The 27,745-nt window shown below is 44.0% G+C and overlaps 14 non-coding genes across 14 annotated transcripts; all 14 read right to left on the bottom strand.

Moving 5' to 3' along the window:
- Positions 1–1,664: 1,664 nt before the first annotated feature.
- Positions 1,665–1,746, bottom strand: trnas-aga (transfer RNA serine (anticodon AGA)). Its single transcript has one exon. It is a non-coding gene; the product is annotated as a tRNA-Ser (tRNA).
- A 1,875-nt stretch (positions 1,747–3,621) lies between these two features.
- trnas-aga (transfer RNA serine (anticodon AGA)) lies at positions 3,622–3,703 on the bottom strand. The gene has a single exon. It is a non-coding gene; the product is annotated as a tRNA-Ser (tRNA).
- Positions 3,704–5,609: 1,906 nt separating this feature from the next.
- Positions 5,610–5,691, bottom strand: trnas-aga (transfer RNA serine (anticodon AGA)). Its single transcript has one exon. It is a non-coding gene; the product is annotated as a tRNA-Ser (tRNA).
- A 1,874-nt stretch (positions 5,692–7,565) lies between these two features.
- Positions 7,566–7,647, bottom strand: trnas-aga (transfer RNA serine (anticodon AGA)). Its single transcript has one exon. It is a non-coding gene; the product is annotated as a tRNA-Ser (tRNA).
- A 1,905-nt stretch (positions 7,648–9,552) lies between these two features.
- On the bottom strand, positions 9,553–9,634 carry trnas-aga (transfer RNA serine (anticodon AGA)). The gene has a single exon. It is a non-coding gene; the product is annotated as a tRNA-Ser (tRNA).
- A 1,875-nt stretch (positions 9,635–11,509) lies between these two features.
- Positions 11,510–11,591, bottom strand: trnas-aga (transfer RNA serine (anticodon AGA)). The gene has a single exon. It is a non-coding gene; the product is annotated as a tRNA-Ser (tRNA).
- Positions 11,592–13,496: 1,905 nt separating this feature from the next.
- trnas-aga (transfer RNA serine (anticodon AGA)) lies at positions 13,497–13,578 on the bottom strand. The gene has a single exon. It is a non-coding gene; the product is annotated as a tRNA-Ser (tRNA).
- Positions 13,579–15,453: 1,875 nt separating this feature from the next.
- Positions 15,454–15,535, bottom strand: trnas-aga (transfer RNA serine (anticodon AGA)). The gene has a single exon. It is a non-coding gene; the product is annotated as a tRNA-Ser (tRNA).
- Positions 15,536–17,441: 1,906 nt separating this feature from the next.
- On the bottom strand, positions 17,442–17,523 carry trnas-aga (transfer RNA serine (anticodon AGA)). Its single transcript has one exon. It is a non-coding gene; the product is annotated as a tRNA-Ser (tRNA).
- Positions 17,524–19,396: 1,873 nt separating this feature from the next.
- trnaf-aaa (transfer RNA phenylalanine (anticodon AAA)) lies at positions 19,397–19,478 on the bottom strand. The gene has a single exon. It is a non-coding gene; the product is annotated as a tRNA-Phe (tRNA).
- Positions 19,479–21,383: 1,905 nt separating this feature from the next.
- Positions 21,384–21,465, bottom strand: trnas-aga (transfer RNA serine (anticodon AGA)). Its single transcript has one exon. It is a non-coding gene; the product is annotated as a tRNA-Ser (tRNA).
- Positions 21,466–23,338: 1,873 nt separating this feature from the next.
- On the bottom strand, positions 23,339–23,420 carry trnas-aga (transfer RNA serine (anticodon AGA)). Its single transcript has one exon. It is a non-coding gene; the product is annotated as a tRNA-Ser (tRNA).
- A 1,905-nt stretch (positions 23,421–25,325) lies between these two features.
- On the bottom strand, positions 25,326–25,407 carry trnas-aga (transfer RNA serine (anticodon AGA)). Its single transcript has one exon. It is a non-coding gene; the product is annotated as a tRNA-Ser (tRNA).
- Positions 25,408–27,281: 1,874 nt separating this feature from the next.
- Positions 27,282–27,363, bottom strand: trnas-aga (transfer RNA serine (anticodon AGA)). Its single transcript has one exon. It is a non-coding gene; the product is annotated as a tRNA-Ser (tRNA).
- Positions 27,364–27,745: the final 382 nt, after the last annotated feature.

The following is a 27,745-nucleotide window of genomic DNA, read 5'->3' as shown; positions in this document are numbered from 1 at the left end:
TTAAAATCGCAATTTGCTGTTGGACTCTGTGCATTTTCTTTCATTATTTGTTGACAGAGCGATAATGCACCGACAGAAATCAAAATACAAACTGGATTTAGTGCTGGATTCTGAAAATGCAGGTCTTATCCTCAGGGTCCAGAAACATATGTGTTCAAGCAAATCCATTAAAGTTCAACACACAAAAACAGAAACTTCAGGGAAAACTCAGCCGGTCTGGCATCATCAGTGCAGAGAGAAACGGAGTTAACGTTTCCACTCCGCATCAACTAAAGAGAGGATTTATTATCAAATATCAGTTCGATACTCCCCTCGCTTCAGATCAAAAATGCCCAAATGTCACAAAAATATTCTGAACATTCTTCTAAATCCACGAACCAGTTCACATTCAGATGCAGAAATACTCCCTCCCACCTCCCTCACTGCTGCCTGCCGATGGAAATGACCCGCCAGCAATCCAATGGCTTTCTCACCATATTCACAGCCAATCCCTTGCGGGCCTCCATTGCTGAACCGCCCTCCCTTTCGATAGAAGATCAAACTTCACCGGCAACTCCTTCCTCCTCACTACATGTCCCTCTTCCGTGTGAATCAGATATATTCCATCGCCCGCCAACATCTCCCCGATCAACGCTGCCCTCCCTCCCGCGCCTCGCTACCTACCTTTGTCTTGAATGAAATGACCTCCCCTCACTCCCGCCTTCCATACCTTCCAAACCACGGACGGCGAGACGTTCCCATTTTGTTTCATTTCCACATAATCCTCAATCACTTTCTCCTCTTAATGCAAAAAATCGTGTCTGCCATCAAACCCACAATGGCAAGTCATTGTTAACAAAAAAGAAGAAGCCTAAGTTCAATGGAGGGTAGATGGAGTTTGAAACTATGGTTATTTGAATTGCAACCGCGGACGTCTTTACAGTCACAAAGCAAGTTCGCGACTTGAGAGTCCTCATTTGATCGCCACAAGGTTAAATTGGCAATGCTCGGTAAGCGACCCCGCATCTAGTGCTTGGGAGACAGCCAACATTCCTGACTGACGGGTGAGTGAGGATTATTTCTCTCCATGCTGGTCTTGACTTGTTCCCTCTTAGTTTCTAGTATTTATTCAACCATCTACAATATATTTGCGATATACACTATCCAAAAAGCATTCACATTGTCTTAGTTTTGAGATAGCCATGATTTGGAGATGCCGGTGTTGGACTGTGGTGAGCACAGTAAGATGTCTTACAACACCAGGTTAATGTCCAACAGGTTTGTTTCGAAACACTGGCTTTTCTGCATTCACCATAGCCAATCCCTGGACAAAATTGAAAATTGGAATTGTTGCTCGCATGATTCAGGCATTTTACTTCTCCCCTCCCTGGTCAATAACGTTTGCCCATGGCCTAAGTCTTCATCAGCAAGCTGAATGTACATCTCCATTCACTCATTAATAGCGTATGTTCCATTGTAAAATTCTTATCCAGAAAGCGCTGAGTACTTTTCCAATCACTGAATAATAACACATGTTGAACTGTGTCCCGACTTTTCAAATAGAGCGCACTCTGTTGGGAAAAACAACTCGTCTTTTTGCAAAGTGTGGGATACCATTTCGCATCAGACACCATTCGTTCCAAAGAACGTGGTGAAACTTGAACCTGAATGACAAAAAGGGAATACGTAATCGGCAGGTTTCGAACCTGCGCGGGGAGACCCCAATGGATTTCTACTCCATCGCCTTAACCACTCGGCCACGACTACATGAGCGCATAAGCTGCTTCGGTGATTTGACGCGGAAGGTATTTTTTTATTCGGGAGGAGCAGGCAGACACACATAATACAATTCTGAACATTATTGTGTTCATAATAAGTATTCTTTCATTCAGAACCTGACGAAATCCAAACCCGAGATGAGCCAATAGCTTTGTTAAGGTTGCTATAAGAATGTTTTGATAGCACCGCTTCGTTGAATTAGGAAATGCCATTTGATTTGATTTAAATTCGCAATTTGCTGTTGGACTCTGTGCATTTTCTTTCTGTATTTGTTGACAGGGCGATAATGCACCGACAGAAATCACAATACAAACTGGAGTTAGTGCTGGGTTCTGAAAATGCAGGAATTATCCTCAGGGTCCAGAAAGATCTGGGTTAAAGCAAATCCATTACATTTCAACTCACAAAAACAGAAACTTCAGGGGAAACTCAGCCGGTCTGGCATCATCAGTGGAGAGAGAAACGGAGTTAACGTTTCCACTCCGCATCAACTAAAGGGAGGATTTTACATTTATTATCAAATATAAGTTCGATACTCCCCGCGCTTCAGATCCAAAATGCCCAAATGTCACAAAAATATTATCAACATTCTTCTAAATCCACGAACCAGTTCACATTCAGATGCAGAAATACTCCCTTCCACCTCCATCGCTGCTGCCTGCCGATGGAAATGACCAGCCAGCCATCCAATGGCTTGTTCACCATACTCATAGCCAATCCCTTGCGGGCCTCCATTGCTGAACCGCCCTCCCTTTCGATAGAAGATCAAACTTCACCTGCAACTCCTTCCTCCTCACTAAATGTGCCGCTTCCGTGTGCATCAGATATATTCCATCGCCCGCCAACATCTCCCTGATCCACGCTGCCATTCCTAACGCGCCTCGCTAACCACCTTTGTCTTGAATGAAATGACCTCCCCCCTCACTACCGCCTTCCATACCTTCCAAACCACGGACGGCGAGACGTTCCCATTTTGGTTCATTTCCACATACTCCTCAATCACTTTCTCCTCTTAATGCAAAAAATTGGGTCTGCCATCAAACCCACAATGGCAAGTAATTGTTAACAATAAAAAAGAAACCTGAGTTCAATGGAAGGTAGATGGAGTTTGAAACTATGGTTATTTAAATTGCACCCGCGGACGTTCGCGACTTGAGAGTCCTCATTTGATCGCCACAAGGTGAAATTGGCAATGCTCGGTAAGCGAGCCCGGTTCTGGTGCTTGGGAGACAGCCAACATTCCTGACTGACGGGTGAGTGAGGATTATTTCTCTCCATTCTTGTTCCCTCTTAGTTTCTAGTATTTATTCAACCATCTACAATCAATTTGCGATATACACTATCCAAAAAGCATTCACATTGTCTTAGTTTGGAGATAGCCATGATTTAGAGATGCCGGTGTTGGACTGTGGTGAGCACAGTACGGTGTCTTACAACACCAGGTCAACGTCCAACAGGTTTGTTTCGAAACACTAGCTTTTCTGCATTCACCATCGCCAATCCCTGGACAAAATTGAAAATTGGAATTGTTGCTCGCATGATTCAGGCTTTTACTTCCCCCCTCCCCAGTCAATAACGCTTGCCCATGGCCTAACTCTTCATCAGCAAGCTGTCTGTACATCTCCGTTCACTAATTAATGGCATATGTTCCATTGTATAATTCTTATCCAGAAAGCGTTGTGAACTTTTCCAATCACTGAATAATAACACATGTCGAAATGAGTCCCGACTTTTCAAATATAGCGCACTCTGTTGGGAAAAACAACTGGTCTTTTTGCAAAGTGTGGGATACCATTTCGCATCAGACACCATTCGTTCCAAAGAACGTGGTGAAACTTGAACCTGAATGAGAAAAAGAGCATACGTAGACGGCGGGGTTCGAACCTGCGCGTGGAAACCCCAATGGATTTCTAGTCCATCGCCTTAACCACTCGGCCACGACTATACGAGAGCAGATGCTGTTCGGTGATTTGACGCGGAAGGTATTTTTTTATTCGGTAGTCGCAGGCAGACACACATAATACAATTCTCAACATTATTGAGTTCGCAATAAATATTCTTTCATTCAGAACCTGACGAAATCCAAACCCGAGATGAGCCAATAGCTTTGTTAAGGTTGCTATAGGAAAGTTTTGATAGCACCGCTTTGTTGAATTAGGAAATGCCATTTGATTTGATTTAAAATCGCAATTTGCTGTTGGACTCTGTGCATTTTCTTTCATTATTTGTTGACAGGGCGATAATGCACCGACAGAAATCAAAATACAAACTGGAGTTAGTGCTGGATTCTGAAAATGCAGGTATTATCATCAGGGTCCAGAAACATATGTGTTCAAGCAAATCCATTAAATTTCAACACACAAAAACAGAAACTTCAGGGAAAACTCAGCCGGTCTGGCATCATCAGTGGAGAGAGAAACGGAGTTAACGTTTCCACTCCGCATCAACTAAAGAGAGGATTTTACATTTATTATCAAATATCAGTTCGATACTCCCCTCGCTTCAGATCCAAAATGCCCAAATGTCACAAATATATTCTGAACATTCTTCTAAATCCACGAACCAGTTCACATTCAGATGCAGAAATACTCCCTCCCACCTCCCTCGCTGCTGCCTGCCGATGGAAATGACCCGCCAGCAATCCAATGGCTTTCTCACCATATTCATAGCCAATCCCTTTAGGGCCTCCATTGCTGAACCGCCCTCCCTTTCGATCGAAGATCAAACTTCACCGGCAACTCCTTCCTCCTCACTACATGTCCCTCTTCCGTGTGCATCAGATATATTCCATCGCCCGCCAACATCTCCCCGATCAACGCTGCCCTCCCTCCCGCGCCTCGCTACCCACCTTTGCCTTGAATGAAATTACCTCCCCTCACTCCCGCCTTCCATACCTTGCAAACCACGGACGGCGAGACGTTCCCATTTTGGTTCATTTCCACATACTCCTCAATCACTTTCCCCATCTTAATGCAAAAAATCGGGTCTGCCATCAAACCCACAATGGCAAGTCATTGTGAACAATAAAGAAGAAGCCTGAGTTCAATGGAAGGTAGGGGGAGTTTGAAACTATGGTTATTTGAATTGCACCCACGGACGTCTTTCGAGTCACAAAGCAACGTTCGCGAGTTGAGAGTCCTCATTTGATCGCCCTAAGGTTAAATTGGCAATGCTCGGTAACAGAACCCGGATCCAGTGCTTGGGAGACAGCCAATATTCCTGACTGTCGGGTGAGTGAGGATTATTTCTCTCCATGCTGGTCTTGACTTGTTCCCTCTTAATTTCTCGTATTTATTCAACCATCTACAATATATTTGCGATATACACTATCCAAAAAGCATTCACATTGTCTTAGTTTTGAGATAGACATGATTTGGAGATGCCGGTGTTGGACTGTGGTGAGCACAGTAAGATGTCTTACAACACCAGGTTAATGTCCAACAGGTTTGTTTCGAAGCACTGGCTTTTCTGCATTCACCATAGCCAATCCCTGGACAAAATTGAAAATTGGAATTTTTGCTCGCATGATTCAGGCATTTTACTTCTCCCCTCCCTGGTCAATAACGCTTGCCCATGGCCTAAGTCTTCATCAGCAAGCTGAATGTACATCTCCGTTCACTCATTAATAGCATATGTTCCATTGTAAAATTCTTATCCAGAAAGCGCTGGGTACTTTTCCAATCACTGAATAATAACACATGTTGAACTGTGTCCCGACTTTTCAAATAGAGCGCACTCTGTTGGGAAAAGCAACTCGTCTTTTTGCAAAGTGTGGGATACCATTTCGCATCAGACACCATTCGTTCCAAAGAACGTGGTGAAACTTGAACCTGAATGAGGAAAAGGGAATACGTAATCGGCAGGGTTCGAACCTGCGCGGGGAGACCCCAATGGATTTCTACTCCATCGCCTTAACCACTCGGCCACGACTGCATGAGCTCAAAAGATGCTTCGGTGATTTGACGCGGAAGGTATTTTTTTATTCGGGAGGAGCAGGCAGACACACATAATACAATTCTGAACATTATTGTGTTCATAATAAGTATTCTTTCATTCAGAACCTGACGAAATCCAAACCCGAGATGAGCCAATAGCTTTGTTAAGGTTGCTATAAGAATGTTTTGATAGCACCGCTTTGTTGAATTAGGAAATGCCATTTGATTTGATTTAAATTCGCAATTTGCTGTTGGACTCTGTGCATTTTCTTTCTGTATTTGTTGCAGGGCGATAATGCACCGACAGAAATCACAATACAAACTGGAGTTACTCCTGGATTCTGAAAATGCAGGAATTATTCTCAGGGTCCAGAAACATCTGGGTTAAAGCAAATCCATTAGATTTCAACTCACAAAAACAGAAACTTCAGGGGAAACTCAGCCGGTCTGGCATCATCAGTGGAGAGAGAAACGGAGTTAACGTTTCCACTCCGCATCAACTAAAGGGAGGATTTTACATTTATTATCAAATATAAGTTCGATACTCCCCGCGCTTCAGATCCAAAATGCCCAAATGTCACAAAAATATTATCAACATTCTTCTAAATCCACGAACCAGTTCACATTCAGATGCAGAAATACTCCCTTCCACCTCCATCGCTGCTGCCTGCCGATGGAAATGACCAGCCAGCCATCCAATGGCTTGTTCACCATACTCATAGCCAATCCCTTGCGGGCCTCCATTGCTGAACAGCCCTCCCTTTCGATAGAAGATCAAACATCACCTGCAACTCCTTCCTCCTCACTAAATGTGCCGCTTCCGTGTGCATCAGATAGATTCCATCGCCCGCCAACATCTCCCTGATCCACGCTGCCATTCCTAACGCGCCTCGCTAACCACCTTTGTCTTGAATGAAATGACCTCCCCCCCCACTACCGCCTTCCATACCTTCCAAACCACGGACGGCGAGACGATCCCATTTTGGTTCATTTCCACATACTCCTCAATCACTTTCTCCTCTTAATGCAAAAAATTGGGTCTGCCATCAAACCCACAATGGCAAGTAATTGTTAACAATAAAGAAGAAACCTGAGTTCAATGGAAGGTAGATGGAGTTTGAAACTATGGTTATTTGAATTGCACCCGCGGACGTTCGCGACTTGAGAGTCCTCATTTGATCGCCACAAGGTTAAATTGGCAATGCTCGGTAAGCGAACCCGGATCTCGTGCTTGGGAGACAGCCAACATTCCTGACTGACGGGTGAGTGAGGCTTATTTCTCTCCATGCTTGTTCCCTCTTAGTTTCTAGTATTTATTCAACCATCTACAATCAATTTGCGATATACACTATCCAAAAATCATTCACATTGTCTTAGTTTGGAGATAGCCATGAGTTAGAGATGCCGGTGTTGGACTGTGGTGAGCACAGTACGATGTCTGACAACACCAGGTTAACGTCCAACAGGTATGTTTCGAACCACTAGCTTTTCTGCATTCACCATAGCCATTCCCTGGACAAAATCGAAAATTGGAATAGTTGCTCGCATGATTCAGGCTTTTACTTCTCCCCTCCCTAGTCAATAACGCTTGCCCATGGCCTAACTCGTCATCAGCAAGCTGAATGTACATCTCCGTTCACTAATTAATGGCATATGTTCCATTGTATAATTCTTATCCAGAAAGCGTTGTGAACTTTTCCAATCACTGAATAATAACACATGTTGAACTGTGTCCCGACTTTTCAAATAGAGCGCACTCTGTTGGGAAAAACAACTCGTCTTTTTGCAAAGTGTGGGATACCATTTCGCATCAGACACCATTCGTTCCAAAGAACGTGGTGAAACTTGAACCTGAATGCGAAAAAGAACATACGTAGTCGGCAGGGTTCGAACCTGCGCGAGGAGACCCCAATGGATTTCTAATCCATCGCCTTAACCACTCGGCCACGACTACACGAGAGTAGATGCTGTTCGGTGATTTGACGCGGAAGGCATTTTTTTATTCGGTAGTAGCAGGCAGACACACATAATACAATTCTCAACATTATTGAGTTCGCAATAAATATTCTTTCATTCAGAACCTGACGAAATCCAAACCCGAGATGAGCCAATAGCTTTGTTAAGGTTGCTCTAGGAAAGTTTTGATAGCACCGCTTTGTTGAATTAGGAAATGCCATTTGATTTGATTTAAAATCGCAATTTGCTGTTGGACTCTGTGCATTGTCTTTCATTATTTGTTGACAGGGCGATAATGCACCGACAGAAATCAAAATACAAACTGGAGTTAGTGCTGGATTCTGAAAATGCAGGTCTTATCCTCAGGGTCCAGAAATATATGTGTTCAAGCAAATCCATTAAAGTTCAACACACAAAACAGAAACTTCAGGGAAAACTCAGCCGGTCTGGCATCATCAGTGGAGAGAGAAACGGAGTTAACGTTTCCACTCCGCTTCAACTAAAGAGAGGATTTTACATTCATTATCAAATATCAGTTCGATACTCCCCTCGCTTCAGATCAAAAATGCCCAAATGTCACAAAAATATTCTGAACATTCTTCTAAATCCACGAACCAGTTCACATTCAGATGCAGAAATACTCCCTCCCACCTCCCTCGCTGCTGCCTGCCGATGGAAATGACCCGCCAGCAATCCAATGGCTTTCTCACCATATTCACAGCCAATCCCTTGCGCGCCTCCATTGCTGAACCGCCCTCCCTTTCGATAGAAGATCAAACTTCACCGGCAACTCCTTCCTCCTCACTACATGTCCCTCTTCCGTGTGCATCAGATATATTCCATCGCCCGCCAACATCTCTCCGATCAACGCTGCCCTCCCTCCCGCGCCTCGCTACCGACCTTTGCCTTGAATGAAATTACCTCCCCTCACTCCCGCCTTCCATACCTTGCAAACCACGGTCGGCGAGACGTTCCCATTTTGGTTCATTTCCACATACTCCTCAATCACTTTCCCCATCTTAATGCAAAAAATCGGGTCTGCCATCAAACCCACAATGGCAAGTCATTGTGAACAATAAAGAAGAAGCCTGAGTTCAATGGAAGGTAGGTGGAGTTTGAAACTATGGTTATTTGAATTGCACCCACGGACGTCTTTAGAGTCACAAAGCAACGTTCGCGACTTGAGAGTCCTCATTTGATCGCCCTAAGGTTAAATTGGCAATGCTCGGTAACAGAACCCGGATCCAGTGCTTGGGAGACAGCCAATATTCCTGACTGACGGGTGAGTGAGGATTATTTCTCTCCATGCTGGTCTTGACTTGTTCCCTCTTAATTTCTAGTATTTATTCAACCATCTACAATATATTTGCGATATACACTATCCAAAAAGCATTCACATTGTCTTAGTTTGGAGATAGCCATGATTTGGAGATGCCGGTGTTGGACTGTGGTGAGCACAGTAAGATGTCTTACAACACCAGGTTAATGTCCAACAGGTTTGTTTCGAAACACTGGCTTTTCTGCATTCACCATAGCCAATCCCTGGACAAAATTGAAAATTTGAATTGTTCCTCGCATGATTCAGGCATTTTACTTCTCCCCTCCCTGGTCAATAACGCTTGCCCATGGCCGAAGTCTTCATCAGCAAGCTGAATGTACATCTCCGTTCACTCATTAATAGCATATGTTCCATTGTAAAATTCTTATCCAGAAAGCGCTGTGTACTTTTCCAATCACTGAATAATAACACATGTTGAACTGTGTCCCGACTTTTCAAATAGAGCGCACTCTGTTGGGAAAAACAACTCGTCTTTTTGCAAAGTGTGGGATACCATTTCGCATCAGACACCATTCGTTCCAAAGAACGTGGTGAAACTTGAACCTGAATGAGAAAAAGGGAATACGTAATCGGCAGGGTTCGAACCTGCGCGGGGAGACCCCAATGGATTTCTACTCCATCGCCTTAACCACTCGGCCACGACTACATGAGCGCAAAAGCTGCTTCGGTGATTTGACGCGGAAGGTATTTTTTTATTCGGGAGGAGCAGGCAGACACACATAATACAATTCTGAACATTATTGTGTTCATAATAAGTATTCTTTCATTCAGAACCTGACGAAATCCAAACCCGAGATGAGCCAATAGCTTTGTTAAGGTTGCTATAAGAATGTTTTGATAGCACCGCTTTGTTGAATTAGGAAATGCCATTTGATTTGATTTAAATTCGCAATTTGCTGTTGGACTCTGTGCATTTTCTTTCTGTATTTGTTGCAGGGCGATAATGCACCGACAGAAATCACAATACAAACTGGAGTTACTCCTGGATTCTGAAAATGCAGGAATTATCCTCAGGGTCCAGAAACATCTGGGTTAAAGCAAATCCATTAGATTTCAACTCACAAAAACAGAAACTTCAGGGGAAACTCAGCCGGTCTGGCATCATCAGTGGAGAGAGAAACGGAGTTAACGTTTCCACTCCGCATCAACTAAAGGGAGGATTTTACATTTATTATCAAATATAAGTTCGATACTCCCCGCGCTTCAGATCCAAAATGCCCAAATGTCACAAAAATATTATCAACATTCTTCTAAATCCACGAACCAGTTCACATTCAGATGCAGAAATACGCCCTTCCACCTCCATCGCTGCTGCCTGCCGATGGAAATGACCAGCCAGCCATCCAATGGCTTGTTCACCATACTCATAGCCAATCCCTTGCGGGCCTCCATTGCTGAACAGCCCTCCCTTTCGATAGAAGATCAAACATCACCTGCAACTCCTTCCTCCTCACTAAATGTGCCGCTTCCGTGTGCATCAGATAGATTCCATCGCCCGCCAACATCTCCCTGATCCACGCTGCCATTCCTAACGCGCCTCGCTAACCACCTTTATCTTGAATGAAATGACCTCCCCCCCCCACTACCGCCTTCCATACCTTCCAAACCACGGACGGCGAGACGATCCCATTTTGGTTCATTTCCACATACTCCTCAATCACTTTCTCCTCTTAATGCAAAAAATTGGGTCTGCCATCAAACCCACAATGGCAAGTAATTGTTAACAATAAAGAAGAAACCTGAGTTCAATGGAAGGTAGATGGAGTTTGAAACTATGGTTATTTGAATTGCACCCGCGGACGTTCGCGACTTGAGAGTCCTCATTTGATCGCCACAAGGTTAAATTGGCAATGCTCGGTAAGCGAACCCGGATCTCGTGCTTGGGAGACAGCCAACATTCCTGACTGACGGGTGAGTGAGGCTTATTTCTCTCCATGCTTGTTCCCTCTTAGTTTCTAGTATTTATTCAACCATCTACAATCAATTTGCGATATACACTATCCAAAAATCATTCACATTGTCTTAGTTTGGAGATAGCCATGAGTTAGAGATGCCGGTGTTGGACTGTGGTGAGCACAGTACGATGTCTGACAACACCAGGTTAACGTCCAACAGGTATGTTTCGAACCACTAGCTTTTCTGCATTCACCATAGCCATTCCCTGGACAAAATCGAAAATTGGAATAGTTGCTCGCATGATTCAGGCTTTTACTTCTCCCCTCCCTAGTCAATAACGCTGGCCCATGGCCTAACTCTTCATCAGCAAGCTGAATGTACATCTCCGTTCACTAATTAATGGCATATGTTCCATTGTATAATTCTTATCCAGAAAGCGTTGTGAACTTTTCCAATCACTGAATAATAACACATGTTGAACTGTGTCCCGACTTTTCAAATAGAGCGCACGCTGTTGGGAAAAACAACTCGTCTTTTTGCAAAGTGTGGGATACCATTTCGCATCAGACACCATTCGTTCCAAAGAACGTGGTGAAACTTGAACCTGAATGCGAAAAAGAACATACGTAGTCGGCAGGGTTCGAACCTGCGCGGGGAGACCCCAATGGATTTCTCGTCCATCGCCTTAACCACTCGGCCACGACTACACGAGAGCAGATGCTGTTCGGTGATTTGACGCGGAAGGCATTTTTTTATTCGGTAGTAGCAGGCAGACACACATAATACAATTCTCAACATTATTGAGTTCGCAATAAATATTCTTTCATTCAGAACCTGACGAAATCCAAACCCGAGATGAGCCAATAGCTTTGTTAAGGTTGCTATAGGAAAGTTTTGATAGCACCGCTTTGTTGAATTAGGAAATGCCATTTGATTTGATTTAAAATCGCAATTTGCTGTTGGACTCTGTGCATTTTCTTTCATTATTTGTTGACAGGGCGATAATGCACCGACAGAAATCAAAATACAAACTGGAGTTAGTGCTGGATTCTGAAAATGCAGGTCTTATCCTCAGGGTCCAGAAACATATGTGTTCAAGCAAATCCATTAAAGTTCAACACACAAAACAGAAACTTCAGGGAAAACTCAGCCGGTCTGGCAGCATCAGTGGAGAGAGAAACGGAGTTAACGTTTCCACTCCGCATCAACTAAAGAGAGGATTTTACATTCATTATCAAATATCAGTTCGATACTCCCCTCGCTTCAGATCAAAAATGCCCAAATGTCACAAAAATATTCTGAACATTCTTCTAAATCCACGAACCAGTTCACATTCAGATGCAGAAATACTCCCTCCCACCTCCCTCGCTGCTGCCTGCCGATGGAAATGACCCGCCAGCAATCCAATGGCTTTCTCACCATATTCACAGCCAATCCCTTGCGCGCCTCCATTGCTGAACCGCCGTCCCTTTCGATAGAAGATCAAACTTCACCGGCAACTCCTTCCTCCTCACTACATGTCCCTCTTCCGTGTGCATCAGATATATTCCATCGCCCGCCAACATCTCCCCGATCAACGCTGCCCTCCCTCCCGCGCCTCGCTACCGACCTTTGCCTTGAATGAAATTACCTCCCCTCACTCCCGCCTTCCATACCTTGCAAACCACGGTCGGCGAGACGTTCCCATTTTGGTTCATTTCCACATACTCCTCAATCACTTTCCCCATCTTAATGCAAAAAATCGGGTCTGCCATCAAACCCACAATGGCAAGTCATTGTGAACAATAAAGAAGAAGCCTGAGTTCAATGGAAGGTAGGTGGAGTTTGAAACTATGGTTATTTGAATTGCACCCACGGACGTCTTTAGAGTCACAAAGCAACGTTCGCGACTTGAGAGTCCTCATTTGATCGCCCTAAGGTTAAATTGGCAATGCTCGGTAACAGAACCCGGATCCAGTGCTTGGGAGACAGCCAATATTCCTGACTGACGGGTGAGTGAGGATTATTTCTCTCCATGCTGGTCTTGACTTGTTCCCTCTTAATTTCTAGTATTTATTCAACCATCTACAATATATTTGCGATATACACTATCCAAAAAGCATTCACATTGTCTTAGTTTGGAGATAGCCATGATTTGGAGATGCCGGTGTTGGACTGTGGTGAGCACAGTAAGATGTCTTACAACACCAGGTTAATGTCCAACAGGTTTGTTTCGAAACACTGGCTTTTCTGCATTCACCATAGCCAATCCCTGGACAAAATTGAAAATTTGAATTGTTCCTCGCATGATTCAGGCATTTTACTTCTCCCCTCCCTGGTCAATAACGCTTGCCCATGGCCGAAGTCTTCATCAGCAAGCTGAATGTACATCTCCGTTCACTCATTAATAGCATATGTTCCATTGTAAAATTCTTATCCAGAAAGCGCTGTGTACTTTTCCAATCACTGAATAATAACACAAGTTGAACCGTGTCCCGACTTTTCAAATAGAGCGCACTCTGTTGGGGAAAACAACTCGTCTTTTTGCAAAGTGTGGGATACCATTTCGCATCAGACACCATTCGTTCCAAAGAACGTGGTGAAACTTGAACCTGAATGAGAAAAAGGGAATACGTAATCGGCAGGTTTCGAACCTGCGCGGGGAGACCCCAATGGATTTCTACTCCATCGACTTAACCACTCGGCCACGACTACATGAGCGCAAAAGCTGCTTCGGTGATTTGACGCGGAAGGTATTTTTTTATTCGGGAGGAGCAGGCAGACACACATAATACAATTCTGAACATTATTGTGTTCATAATAAGTATTCTTTCATTCAGAACCTGACGAAATCCAAACCCGAGATGAGCCAATAGCTTTGTTAAGGTTGCTATAAGAATGTTTTGATAGCACCGCTTTGTTGAATTAGGAAATGCCATTTGATTTGATTTAAATTCGCAATTTGCTGTTGGACTCTGTGCATTTTCTTTCTGTATTTGTTGCAGGGCGATAATGCACCGACAGAAATCACAATACAAACTGGAGTTACTCCTGGATTCTGAAAATGCAGGAATTATTCTCAGGGTCCAGAAACATCTGGGTTAAAGCAAATCCATTAGATTTCAACTCACAAAAACAGAAACTTCAGGGGAAACTCAGCCGGTCTGGCATCATCAGTGGAGAGAGAAACGGAGTTAACGTTTCCACTCCGCATCAACTAAAGGGAGGATTTTACATTTATTATCAAATATAAGTTCGATACTCCCCGCGCTTCAGATCCAAAATGCCCAAATGTCACAAAAATATTATCAACATTCTTCTAAATCCACGAACCAGTTCACATTCAGATGCAGAAATACTCCCTTCCACCTCCATCGCTGCTGCCTGCCGATGGAAATGACCAGCCAGCCATCCAATGGCTTGTTCACCATACTCATAGCCAATCCCTTGCGGGCCTCCATTGCTGAACAGCCCTCCCTTTCGATAGAAGATCAAACATCACCTGCAACTCCTTCCTCCTCACTAAATGTGCCGCTTCCGTGTGCATCAGATAGATTCCATCGCCCGCCAACATCTCCCTGATCCACGCTGCCATTCCTAACGCGCCTCGCTAACCACCTTTGTCTTGAATGAAATTACCTCCCCCCCCCACTACCGCCTTCCATACCTTCCAAACCACGGACGGCGAGACGATCCCATTTTGGTTCATTTCCACATACTCCTCAATCACTTTCTCCTCTTAATGCAAAAAATTGGGTCTGCCATCAAACCCACAATGGCAAGTAATTGTTAACAATAAAGAAGAAACCTGAGTTCAATGGAAGGTAGATGGAGTTTGAAACTATGGTTATTTGAATTGCACCCGCGGACGTTCGCGACTTGAGAGTCCTCATTTGATCGCCACAAGGTTAACTTGGCAATGCTCGGTAAGCGAACCCGGATCTCGTGCTTGGGAGACAGCCAACATTCCTGACTGACGGGTGAGTGAGGCTTATTTCTCTCCATGCTTGTTCCCTCTTAGTTTCTAGTATTTATTCAACCATCTACAATCAATTTGCGATATACACTATCCAAAAATCATTCACATTGTCTTAGTTTGGAGATAGCCATGAGTTAGAGATGCCGGTGTTGGACTGTGGTGAGCACAGTACGATGTCTGACAACACCAGGTTAACGTCCAACAGGTATGTTTCGAACCACTAGCTTTTCTGCATTCACCATAGCCATTCCCTGGACAAAATCGAAAATTGGAATAGTTGCTCGCATGATTCAGGCTTTTACTTCTCCCCTCCCTAGTCAATAACGCTTGCCCATGGCCTAACTCGTCATCAGCAAGCTGAATGTACATCTCCGTTCACTAATTAATGGCATATGTTCCATTGTATAATTCTTATCCAGAAAGCGTTGTGAACTTTTCCAATCACTGAATAATAACACATGTTGAACTGTGTCCCGACTTTTCAAATAGAGCGCACTCTGTTGGGAAAAACAACTCGTTTTTTTGCAAAGTGTGGGATACCATTTCGCATCAGACACCATTCGTTCCAAAGAACGTGGTGAAACTTGAACCTGAATGCGAAAAAGAACATACGTAGTCGGCAGGGTTCGAACCTGCGCGGGGAGACCCCAATGGATTTCTAGTCCATCGCCTTAACCACTCGGTCACGACTACACGAGAGTAGATGCTATTCGGTGATTTGACGCGGAAGGCATTTTTTTATTCGGTAGTAGCAGGCAGACACACATAATACAATTCTCAACATTATTGAGTTCGCAATAAATATTCTTTCATTCAGAACCTGACGAAATCCAAACCCGAGATGAGCCAATAGCTTTGTTAAGGTTGCTATAGGAAAGTTTTGATAGCACCGCTTTGTTGAATTAGGAAATGCCATTTGATTTGATTTAAAATCGCAATTTGCTGTTGGACTCTGTGCATTTTCTTTCATTATTTGTTGACAGGGCGATAATGCACCGACAGAAATCAAAATACAAACTGGAGTTAGTGCTGGATTCTGAAAATGCAGGTCTTATCCTCAGGGTCCAGAAACATATGTGTTCAAGCAAATCCATTAAAGTTCAACACACAAAAACAGAAACTTCAGGGAAAACTCAGCCGGTCTGGCATCATCAGTGGAGAGAGAAACGGAGTTAACGTTTCCACTCCGCATCAACTAAAGAGAGGATTTTACATTTATTATCAAATATCAGTTCGATACTCCCCTCGCTTCAGATCAAAAATGCCCAAATGTCACAAAAATATTCTGAACATTCTTCTAAATCCACGAACCAGTTCACATTCAGATGCAGAAATACTCCCTCCCACCTCCCTCGCTGCTGCCTGTCGATGGAAATGACCCGCCAGCAATCCAATGGCTATCTCACCATATTCACAGCCAATCCCTTGCGGGCCTCCATTGCTGAACCGCCCTCCCTTTCGATAGAAGATCAAACTTCACCGGCAACTCTTTCCTCCTCACTACATGTCCCTCTTCCGTGTGCATCAGATATATTCCATCGCCCGCCAACATCTCCCCGATCAACGCTGCCCTCCCTTCCGCGCCTCGCTACCTTCCTTTGCCTTGAATGAAATTCCCTCCCCTCACTCCCGCCTTCCATACCTTGCAAACCACGGACGGCGAGACGTTCCCACTTTGGTTCATTTCCACATACTCCTCAATCACTTTCCCCATCTTAATGCCAAAAATCGGGTCTGCAATCAAACCCACAATGGCAAGTCATTGTGAACAATAAAGAAGAAGCCTGAGTTCAATGGAAGGTAGGTGGAGTTTGAAACTATGGTTATTTGAATTGCACCCACGGACGTCTTTCGAGTCACAAAGCAACGTTCGCGACTTGAGAGTCCTCATTTGATCGCCCTAAGGTTAAATTGGCAATGCTCGGTAACAGAACCCGGATCCAGTGCTTGGGAGACAGCCAATATTCCTGACTGACGGGTGAGTGAGGATTATTTCTCTCCATGCTGGTCTTGACTTGTTCCCTCTTAATTTCTAGTAATTATTCAACCATCTAAATATATATTGCGATATACACTATCCAAAAAGCATTCACATTGTCTTAGTTTGGAGATAGCCATGATTTGGAGATGCCGGTGTTGGACTGTGGTGAGCACAGTAAGATGTCTTACAACACCAGGTTAATGTCCAACAGGTTTGTTTCGAAACACTGGCTTTTCTGCATTCACCATAGCCAATCCCTGGACAAAATTGAAAATTTGAATTGTTCCTCGCATGATTCAGGCATTTTACTTCTCCCCTCCCTGGTCAATAACGCTTGCCCATGGCCGAAGTCTTCATCAGCAAGCTGAATGTCCATCTCCGTTCACTCATTAATAGCATATGTTCCATTGTAAAATTCTTATCCAGAAAGCGCTGTGTACTTTTCCAATCACTGAATAATAACACATGTTGAACTGTGACCCGACTTTTCAAATAGAGCGCACTCTGTTGGGAAAAACAACTCGTCTTTTTGCAAAGTGTGGGATACCATTTCGCATCAGACACCATTCGTTCCAAAGAACGTGGTGAAACTTGAACCTGAATGAGAAAAAGGGAATACGTCATCGGCAGGGTTCGAACCTGCGCGGGGAGACCCCAATGGATTTCTACTCCATCGCCTTAACCACTCGGCCACGACTACATGAGCGCAAAAGCTGCTTCGGTGATTTGACGCGGAAGGTATTTTTTTATTCGGGAGGAGCAGGCAGACACACATAATACAATTCTGAACATTATTGTGTTCATAATAAGTATTCTTTCATTCAGAACCTGACGAAATCCAAACCCGAGATGAGCCAATAGCTTTGTTAAGGTTGCTATAAGAATGTTTTGATAGCACCGCTTTGTTGAATTAGGAAATGCCATTTGATTTGATTTAAATTCGCAATTTGCTGTTGGACTCTGTGCATTTTCTTTCTGTATTTGTTGACAGGGCGATAATGGACCGACAGAAATCACAATACAAACTGGAGTTACTCCTGGATTCTGAAAATGCAGGAATTATCCTCAGGGTCCAGAAACATCTGGGTTAAAGCAAATCCATTAGATTTCAACTCACAAAAACAGAAACTTCAGGGGAAACTCAGCCGGTCTGGCATCATCAGTGGAGAGAGAAACGGAGTTAACGTTTCCACTCCGCATCAACTAAAGGGAGGATTTTACATTTATTATCAAATATAAGTTCGATACTCCCCGCGCTTCAGATCCAAAATGCCCAAATGTCACAAAAATATTATCAACATTCTTCTAAATCCACGAACCAGTTCACATTCAGATGCAGAAATACTCCCTTCCACCTCCATCGCTGCTGCCTGCCGATGGACATGACCAGCCAGCCATCCAATGGCTTGTTCACCATACTCATAGCCAATCCCTTGCGGGCCTCCATTGCTGAACAGCCCTCCCTTTCGATAGAAGATCAAACTTCACCTGCAACTCCTTCCTCCTCACTAAATGTGCCGCTTCCGTGTGCATCAGATATATTCCATCGCCCGCCAACATCTCCCTGATCCACGCTGCCATTCCTAACGCGCCTCGCTAACCACCTTTGTCTTGAATGAAATGACCTCCCCCCTCACTACCGCCTTCCATACCTTCCAAACCACGGACGGCGAGACGTTCCCATTTTGGTTCATTTCCACATACTCCTCAATCACTTTCTCCTCTTAATGCAAAAAATTGGGTCTGCCATCAAACCCACAATGGCAAGTAATTGTTAACAATAAAGAAGAAAACTGAGTTCAATGGAAGGTAGATGGAGTTTGAAACTATGGTTATTAGAATTGCACCCGCGGACGTTCGCGACTTGAGTCCTCATTTGATCGCCACAAGGTTAAATTGGCAATGCTCGGTAAGCGAACCCGGATCTCGTGCATGGGAGACAGCCAACATTCCTGACTGACGGGTGAGTGAGGCTTTTTTCTCTCCATGCTTGTTCCCTCTTAGTTTCTAGTATTTATTCAACCATCTACAATCAATTTGCGATATACACTATCCAAAAAGCATTCACATTGTCTTAGTTTGGAGATAGCCATGATTTAGAGATGCCGGTGTTGGACTGTGGTGAGCACAGTACGATGTCTGACAACACCAGGTTAACGTCCAACAGGTATGTTTCGAACCACTAGCTTTTCTGCATTCACCATAGCCATTCCCTGAACAAAATCGAAAATTGGAATCGTTGCTCGCATGATTCAGGCTTTTACGTCTCCCCTCCCTAGTCAATAACGCTTGCCCCTGGCCTAACTCTTCATCAGCAAGCTGAATGTACATCTCCGTTCACTAATTAATGGCATATGTTCCATTGTATAATTCTTATCCAGAAAGCGTTGTGAACTTTTCCAATCACTGAATAATAACACATGTTGAACTGTGTCCCGACTTTTCAAATAGAGCGCACTCTGTTGGGAAAAACAACTCGTCTTTTTTCAAAGTGTGGGATACCATTTCGCATCAGACACCATTCGTTCCAAAGAACGTGGTGAAACTTGAACCTGAATGCGAAAAAGAACATACGTAGTCGGCAGGGTTCGAACCTGCGCGGGGAGACCCCAATGGATTTTTAGTCCATCGCCTTAACCACTCGGCCACGACTACACGAGCGCCGATGCTGTTCGGTGATTTGACGCGGAAGGCATTTTTTTATTCGGTAGTAGCAGGCAGACACACATAATACAATTCTCAACATTATTGAGTTCGCAATAAATATTCTTTCATTCAGAACCTGACGAAATCCAAACCCGAGATGAGCCAATAGCTTTGTTAAGGTTGCTATAGAAAGTTTTGATAGCACCGCTTTGTTGAATTAGGAAATGCCATTTGATTTGATTTAAAATCGCAATTTGCTGTTGGACTCTGTGCATTTTCTTTCATTATTTGTTGACAGGGCGATAATGCACCGACAGAAATCAAAATACAAACTGGAGTTAGTGCTGGATTCTGAAAATGCAGGTCTTATCCTCAGGGTCCAGAAACATATGTGTTCAAGCAAATCCATTAAAGTTCAACACACAAAACAGAAACTTCAGGGAAAACTCAGCCGGTCTGGCATCATCAGTGGCGAGAGAAACGGAGTTAACGTTTCCACTCCGCATCAACGAAAGAGAGGATTTTACATTTATTATCAAATATCAGTTCGATACTCCCCTCGCTTCAGATCAAAAATGCCCAAATGTCACAAAAATATTCTGAACATTCTTCTAAATCCACGAACCAGTTCACATTCAGATGCAGAAATACTCCCTCCCACCTCCCTCGCTGCTGCCTGCCGATGGAAATGACCCGCCAGCAATCCAATGGCTTTCTCACCATATTCACAGCCAATCCCTTGCGCGCCTCCATTGCTGAACCGCCCTCCCTTTCGATAGAAGATCAAACTTCACCGGCAACTCCTTCCTCCTCACTACATGTCCCTCTTCCGTGTGCATCAGATATATTCCATCGCCCGCCAACATCTCCCCGATCAACGCTGCCCTCCCTCCCGCGCATCGCTACCGACCTTTGCCTTGAATGAAATTACCTCCCCTCACTCCCGCCTTCCATACCTTGCAAACCACGGTCGGCGAGACGTTCCCATTTTGGTTCATTTCCACATACTCCTCAATCACTTTCCCCATCTTAATGCAAAAAAATCGGGTCTGCCATCAAACCCACAATGGCAAGTCATTGTGAACAATAAAGAAGAAGCCTGAATTCAATGGAAGGTAGGTGGAGTTTGAAACTATGGTTATTTGAATTGCACCCACGGACGTCTTTAGAGTCACAAAGCAACGTTCGCGACTTGAGAGTCCTAATTTGATCGCCCTGAGGTTAAATTGGCAATGCTCGGTAACAGAACCCGGATCCAGTGCTTGGGAGACAGCCAATATTCCTGACTGACGGGTGAGAGAGGATTATTTCTCTCCATGCTGGTCTTGACTTGTTCCCTCTTAATTTCTAGTATTTATTCAACCATCTACAATATATTTGCGATATACACTATCCAAAAAGCATTCACATTGTCTTAGTTTTGAGATAGCCATGATTTGGAGATGCCGGTGTTGGACTGTGGTGAGCACAGTAAGATGTCTTACAACACCAGGTTAATGTCCAACAGGTTTGTTTCGAAACACTGGCTTTTCTGCATTCACCATAGCCAATCCCTGGACAAAATTGAAAATTTGAATTGTTCCTCGCATGATTCAGGCATTTTACTTCTCCCCTCCCTGGTCAATAACGCTTGCCCATGGCCGAAGTCTTCATCAGCAAGCTGAATGTCCATCTCCGTTCACTCATTAATAGCATATGTTCCATTGTAAAATTCTTATCCAGAAAGCGCTGTGTACTTTTCCAATCACTGAATAATAACACATGTTGAACTGTGCCCCGACTTTTCAAATAGAGCGCACTCTGTTGGGAAAAACAACTCGTCTTTTTGCAAAGTGTGGGATACCATTTCGCATCAGACACCATTCGTTCCAAAGAACGTGGTGAAACTTGAACCTGAATGAGAAAAAGGGAATACGTCATCGGCAGGGTTCGAACCTGCGCGGGGAGACCCCAATGGATTTCTACTCCATCGCCTTAACCACTCGGCCACGACTACATGAGCGCAAAAGCTGCTTCGGTGATTTGACGCGGAAGGTATTTTTTTATTCGGGAGGAGCAGGCAGACACACATAATACAATTCTGAACATTATTGTGTTCATAATAAGTATTCTTTCATTCAGAACCTGACGAAATCCAAACCCGAGATGAGCCAATAGCTTTGTTAAGGTTGCTATAAGAATGTTTTGATAGCACCGCTTTGTTGAATTAGGAAATGCCATTTGATTTGATTTAAATTCGCAATTTGCTGTTGGACTCTGTGCATTTTCTTTCTGTATTTGTTGACAGGGCGATAATGCACCGACAGAAATCACAATACAAACTGGAGTTACTCCTGGATTCTGAAAATGCAGGAATTATCCTCAGGGTCCAGAAACATCTGGGTTAAAGCAAATCCATTAGATTTCAACTCACAAAAACAGAAACTTCAGGGGAAACTCAGCCGGTCTGGCATCATCAGTGGAGAGAGAAACGGAGTTAACGTTTCCACTCCGCATCAACTAAAGGGAGGATTTTACATTTATTATCAAATATAAGTTCGATACTCCCCGCGCTTCAGATCCAAAATGCCCAAATGTCACAAAAATATTATCAACATTCTTCTAAATCCACGAACCAGTTCACATTCAGATGCAGAAATACTCCCTTCCACCTCCATCGCTGCTGCCTGCCGATGGAAATGACCAGCCAGCCATCCAATGGCTTGTTCACCATACTCATAGCCAATCCCTTGCGGGCCTCCATTGCTGAACAGCCCTCCCTTTCGATAGAAGATCAAACTTCACCTGCAACTCCTTCCTCCTCACTAAATGTGCCGCTTCCGTGTGCATCAGATATATTCCATCGCCCGCCAACATCTCCCTGATCCACGCTGCCATTCCTAACGCGCCTCGCTAACCACCTTTGTCTTGAATGAAATGACCTCCCCCCTCACTACCGCCTTCCATACCTTCCAAACCACGGACGGCGAGACGTTCCCATTTTGGTTCATTTCCACATACTCCTCAATCACTTTCTCCTCTTAATGCAAAAAATTGGGTCTGCCATCAAACCCACAATGGCAAGTAATTGTTAACAATAAAGAAGAAAACTGAGTTCAATGGAAGGTAGATGGAGTTTGAAACTATGGTTATTAGAATTGCACCCGCGGACGTTCGCGACTTGAGTCCTCATTTGATCGCCACAAGGTTAAATTGGCAATGCTCGGTAAGCGAACCCGGATCTCGTGCATGGGAGACAGCCAACATTCCTGACTGACGGGTGAGTGAGGATTATTTCTCTCCATGCTTGTTCCCTCTTAGTTTCTAGTATTTATTCAACCATCTACAATCAATTTGCGATATACACTATCCAAGAATCATTCACATTGTCTTAGTTTGGAGATAGCCATGATTTAGAGATGCCGGTGTTGGACTGTGGTGAGCACAGTACGATGTCTGACAACACCAGGTTAACGTCCAACAGGTATGTTTCGAACCACTAGCTTTTCTGCATTCACCATAGCCATTCCCTGAACAAAATCGAAAATTGGAATCGTTGCTCGCATGATTCAGGCTTTTACTTCTCCCCTCCCTAGTCAATAACGCTTGCCCCTGGCCTAACTCTTCATCAGCAAGCTGAATGTACATCTCCGTTCACTAATTAATGGCATATGTTCCATTGTATAATTCTTATCCAGAAAGCGTTGTGAACTTTTCCAATCACTGAATAATAACACATGTTGAACTGTGTCCCGACTTTTCAAATAGAGCGCACTCTGTTGGGAAAAACAACTCGTCTTTTTTCAAAGTGTGGGATACCATTTCGCATCAGACACCATTCGTTCCAAAGAACGTGGTGAAACTTGAACCTGAATGCGAAAAAGAACATACGTAGTCGGCAGGGTTCGAACCTGCGCGGGGAGACCCCAATGGATTTCTAGTCCACCGCCTTAACCACTCGGCCACGACTACACGAGCGCCGATGCTGTTCGGTGATTTGACGCGGAAGGCATTTTTTTATTCGGTAGTAGCAGGCAGACACACATAATACAATTCTCAACATTATTGAGTTCGCAATAAATATTCTTTCATTCAGAACCTGACGAAATCGAAACCCGAGATGAGCCAATAGCTTTGTTAAGGTTGCTATAGAAAGTTTTGATAGCACCGCTTTGTTGAATTAGGAAATGCCATTTGATTTGATTTAAAATCGCAATTTGCTGTTGGACTCTGTGCATTTTCTTTCATTATTTGTTGACAGGGCGATAATGCACCGACAGAAATCAAAATACAAACTGGAGTTAGTGCTGGATTCTGAAAATGCAGGTCTTATCCTCAGGGTCCAGAAACATATGTGTTCAAGCAAATCCATTAAAGTTCAACACACAAAACAGAAACTTCAGGGAAAACTCAGCCGGTCTGGCATCATCAGTGGAGAGAGAAACGGAGTTAACGTTTCCACTCCGCATCAACGAAAGAGAGGATTTTACATTTATTATCAAATATCAGTTCGATACTCCCCTCGCTTCAGATCAAAAATGCCCAAATGTCACAAAAATATTCTGAACATTCTTCTAAATCAACGAACCAGTTCACATTCAGATGCAGAAATACTCCCTCCCACCTCCGTCGCTGCTGCCTGCCGATGGAAATGACCCGCCAGCAATCCAATGGCTTTCTCACCATATTCACAGCCAATCCCTTGCGCGCCTCCATTGCTGAACCGCCCTCCCTTTCGATAGAAGATCAAACTTCACCGGCAACTCCTTCCTCCTCACTACATGTCCCTCTTCCGTGTGCATCAGATATATTCCATCGCCCGCCAACATCTCCCCGATCAACGCTGCCCTCCCTCCCGCGCCTCGCTACCGACCTTTGCCTTGAATGAAATTACCTCCCCTCACTCCCGCCTTCCATACCTTGCAAACCACGGTCGGCGAGACGTTCCCATTTTGGTTCATTTCCACATACTCCTCAATCACTTTCCCCATCTTAATGCAAAAAAATCGGGTCTGCCATCAAACCCACAATGGCAAGTCATTGTGAACAATAAAGAAGAAGCCTGAATTCAATGGAAGGTAGGTGGAGTTTGAAACTATGGTTATTTGAATTGCACCCACGGACGTCTTTAGAGTCACAAAGCAACGTTCGCGACTTGAGAGTCCTCATTTGATCGCCCTAAGGTTAAATTGGCAATGCTCGGTAACAGAACCCGGATCCAGTGCTTGGGAGACAGCCAATATTCCTGACTGACGGGTGAGAGAGGATTATTTCTCTCCATGCTGGTCTTGACTTGTTCCCTCTTAATTTCTAGTATTTATTCAACCATCTACAATATATTTGCGATATACACTATCCAAAAAGCATTCACATTGTCTTAGCTTTGAGATAGCCATGATTTGGAGATGCCGGTGTTGGACTGTGGTGAGCACAGTAAGATGTCTTACAACACCAGGTTAATGTCCAACAGGTTTGTTTCGAAACACTGGCTTTTCTGCATTCACCATAGCCAATCCCTGGACAAAATTGAAAATTTGAATTGTTCCTCGCATGATTCAGGCATTTTACTTCTCCCCTCCCTGGTCAATAACGCTTGCCCATGGCCGAAGTCTTCATCAGCAAGCTGAATGTACATCTCCGTTCACTCATTAATAGCATATGTTCCATTGTAAAATTCTTATCCAGAAAGCGCTGCGTACTTTTCCAATCACTGAATAATAACACAAGTTGAACTGTGTCCCGACTTTTCAAATAGAGCGCACTCTGTTGGGAAAAACAACTCGTCTTTTTGCAAAGTGTGGGATACCATTTCGCATCAGACACCATTCGTTCCAAAGAACGTGGTGAAACTTGAACCTGAATGAGAAAAAGGGAATACGTAATCGGCAGGGTTCGAACCTGCGCGGGAAGACCCCAATGGATTTCTACTCCATCGCCTTAACCACTCGGCCACGACAACATGAGCGCAGAAGCTGCTTCGGTGATTTGACGCGGAAGGTATTTTTTTATTCGGGAGGAGCAGGCAGACACACATAATACAATTCTGAACATTATTGTGTTCATAATAAGTATTCTTTCATTCAGAACCTGACGAAATCCAAACCCGAGATGAGCCAATAGCTTTGTTAAGGTTGCTATAAGAATGTTTTGATAGCACCGCTTTGTTGAATTAGGAAATGCCATTTGATTTGATTTAAATTCGCAATTTGCTGTTGGACTCTGTGCATTTTCTTTCTGTATTTGTTGCAGGGCGATAATGCACCGACAGAAATCACAATACAAACTGGAGTTACTCCTGGATTCTGAAAATGCAGGAATTATCCTCAGGGTCCAGAAACATCTGGGTTAAAGCAAATCCATTAGATTTCAACTCACAAAAACAGAAACTTCAGGGGAAACTCAGCCGGTCTGGCATCATCAGTGGAGAGAGAAACGGAGTTAACGTTCCCACTCCGCATCAACTAAAGGGAGGATTTTACATTTATTATCAAATATAAGTTCGATACTCCCCGCGCTTCAGATCCAAAATGCCCAAATGTCACAAAAATATTATCAACATTCTTCTAAATCCACGAACCAGTTCACATTCAGATGCAGAAATACTCCCTTCCACCTCCATCGCTGCTGCCGGCCGATGGAAATGACCAGCCAGCCATCCAATGGCTTGTTCACCATACTCATAGCCAATCCCTTGCGGGCCTCCATTGCTGAACAGCCCTCCCTTTCGATAGAAGATCAAACATCACCTGCAACTCCTTCCTCCTCACTAAATGTGCCGCTTCCGTGTGCATCAGATATATTCCATCGCCCGCCAACATCTCCCTGATCCACGCTGCCATTCCTAACGCGCCTCGCTAACCACCTTTGTCTTGAATGAAATGACCTCCCCCCTCACTACCGCCTTCCATACCTTCCAAACCACGGACGGCGAGACGATCCCATTTTGGTTCATTTCCACATACTCCTCAATCACTTTCTCCTCTTAATGCAAAAAATTGGGTCTGCCATCAAACCCACAATGGCAAGTAATTGTTAACAATAAAGAAGAAGCCTGAGTTCAATGGAAGGTAGATGGAGTTTGAAACTATGGTTATTTGAATTGCACCCGCGGACGTTCGCGACTTGAGAGTCCTCATTTGATCGCCACAAGGTTAAATTGGCAATGCTCGGTAAGCGAACCCGGATCTCGTGCTTGGGAGACAGCCAACATTCCTGACTGACGGGTGAGTGAGGCTTATTTCTCTCCATGCTTGTTCCCTCTTAGTTTCTAGTATTTGTTCAACCATCTACAATCAATTTGCGATATACACTATCCAAAAATCATTCACATTGTCTTAGTTTGGAGATAGCCATGATTTAGAGATGCCGGTGTTGGACTGTGGTGAGCACAGTACGATGTCTGACAACACCAGGTTAACGTCCAACAGGTATGTTTCGAACCACTAGCTTTTCTGCATTCACCATAGCCATTCCCTGGACAAAATCGAAAATTGGAATAGTTGCTCGCATGATTCAGGCTTTTACTTCTCCCCTCCATAGTCAATAACGCTTGCCCATGGCCTAACTCTTCATCAGCAAGCTGAATGTACATCTCCGTTCACTAATTAATGGCATATGTTCCATTGTATAATTCTTATCCAGAAAGCGTTGTGAACTTTTCCAATCACTGAATAATAACACATGTTGAACTGTGTCCCGACTTTTCAAATAGAGCGCACTCTGTTGGGAAAAACAACTCGTCTTTTTGCAAAGTGTGGGATACCATTTCGTATCAGACACCATTCGTTCCAAAGAACGTGGTGAAACTTGAACCTGAATGCGTAAAAGAACATACGTAGTCGGCAGAGTTCGGACCTGCGCAGGGAGACCCCAATGGATTTCTAGTCCATCGCCTTAACCACTCGGCCACGACTACACGAGAGCAGATGCTGTTCGGTGATTTGACGCGGAAGGCATTTTTTTATTCGGTAGTAGCCGGCAGACACACATAATACAATTCTCAACATTATTGAGTTCGCAATAAATATTCTTTCATTCAGAACCTGACGAAATCCAAACCCGAGATGAGCCAATAGCTTTGTTAAGGTTGCTATAAGAAAGTTTTGATAGCACCGCTTTGTTGAATTAGGAAATGCCATTTGATTTGATTTAAAATCGCAATTTGCTGTTGGACTCTGTGCATTTTCTTTCATTATTTGCTGACAGGGCGATAATGCACCGACAGAAATCAAAATACAAACTGGAGTTAGTGCTGGATTCTGAAAATGCAGGTCTTATCCTCAGGGTCCAGAAACATA

This window comes from Scyliorhinus torazame, chromosome 4, assembly GCF_047496885.1.
Source record: "Scyliorhinus torazame isolate Kashiwa2021f chromosome 4, sScyTor2.1, whole genome shotgun sequence".
NCBI lineage: Eukaryota > Metazoa > Chordata > Chondrichthyes > Carcharhiniformes > Scyliorhinidae > Scyliorhinus > Scyliorhinus torazame.
Note: the sequence above shows the minus strand (reverse complement) of the source record. Positions and strands in the feature narration are given on the sequence as shown.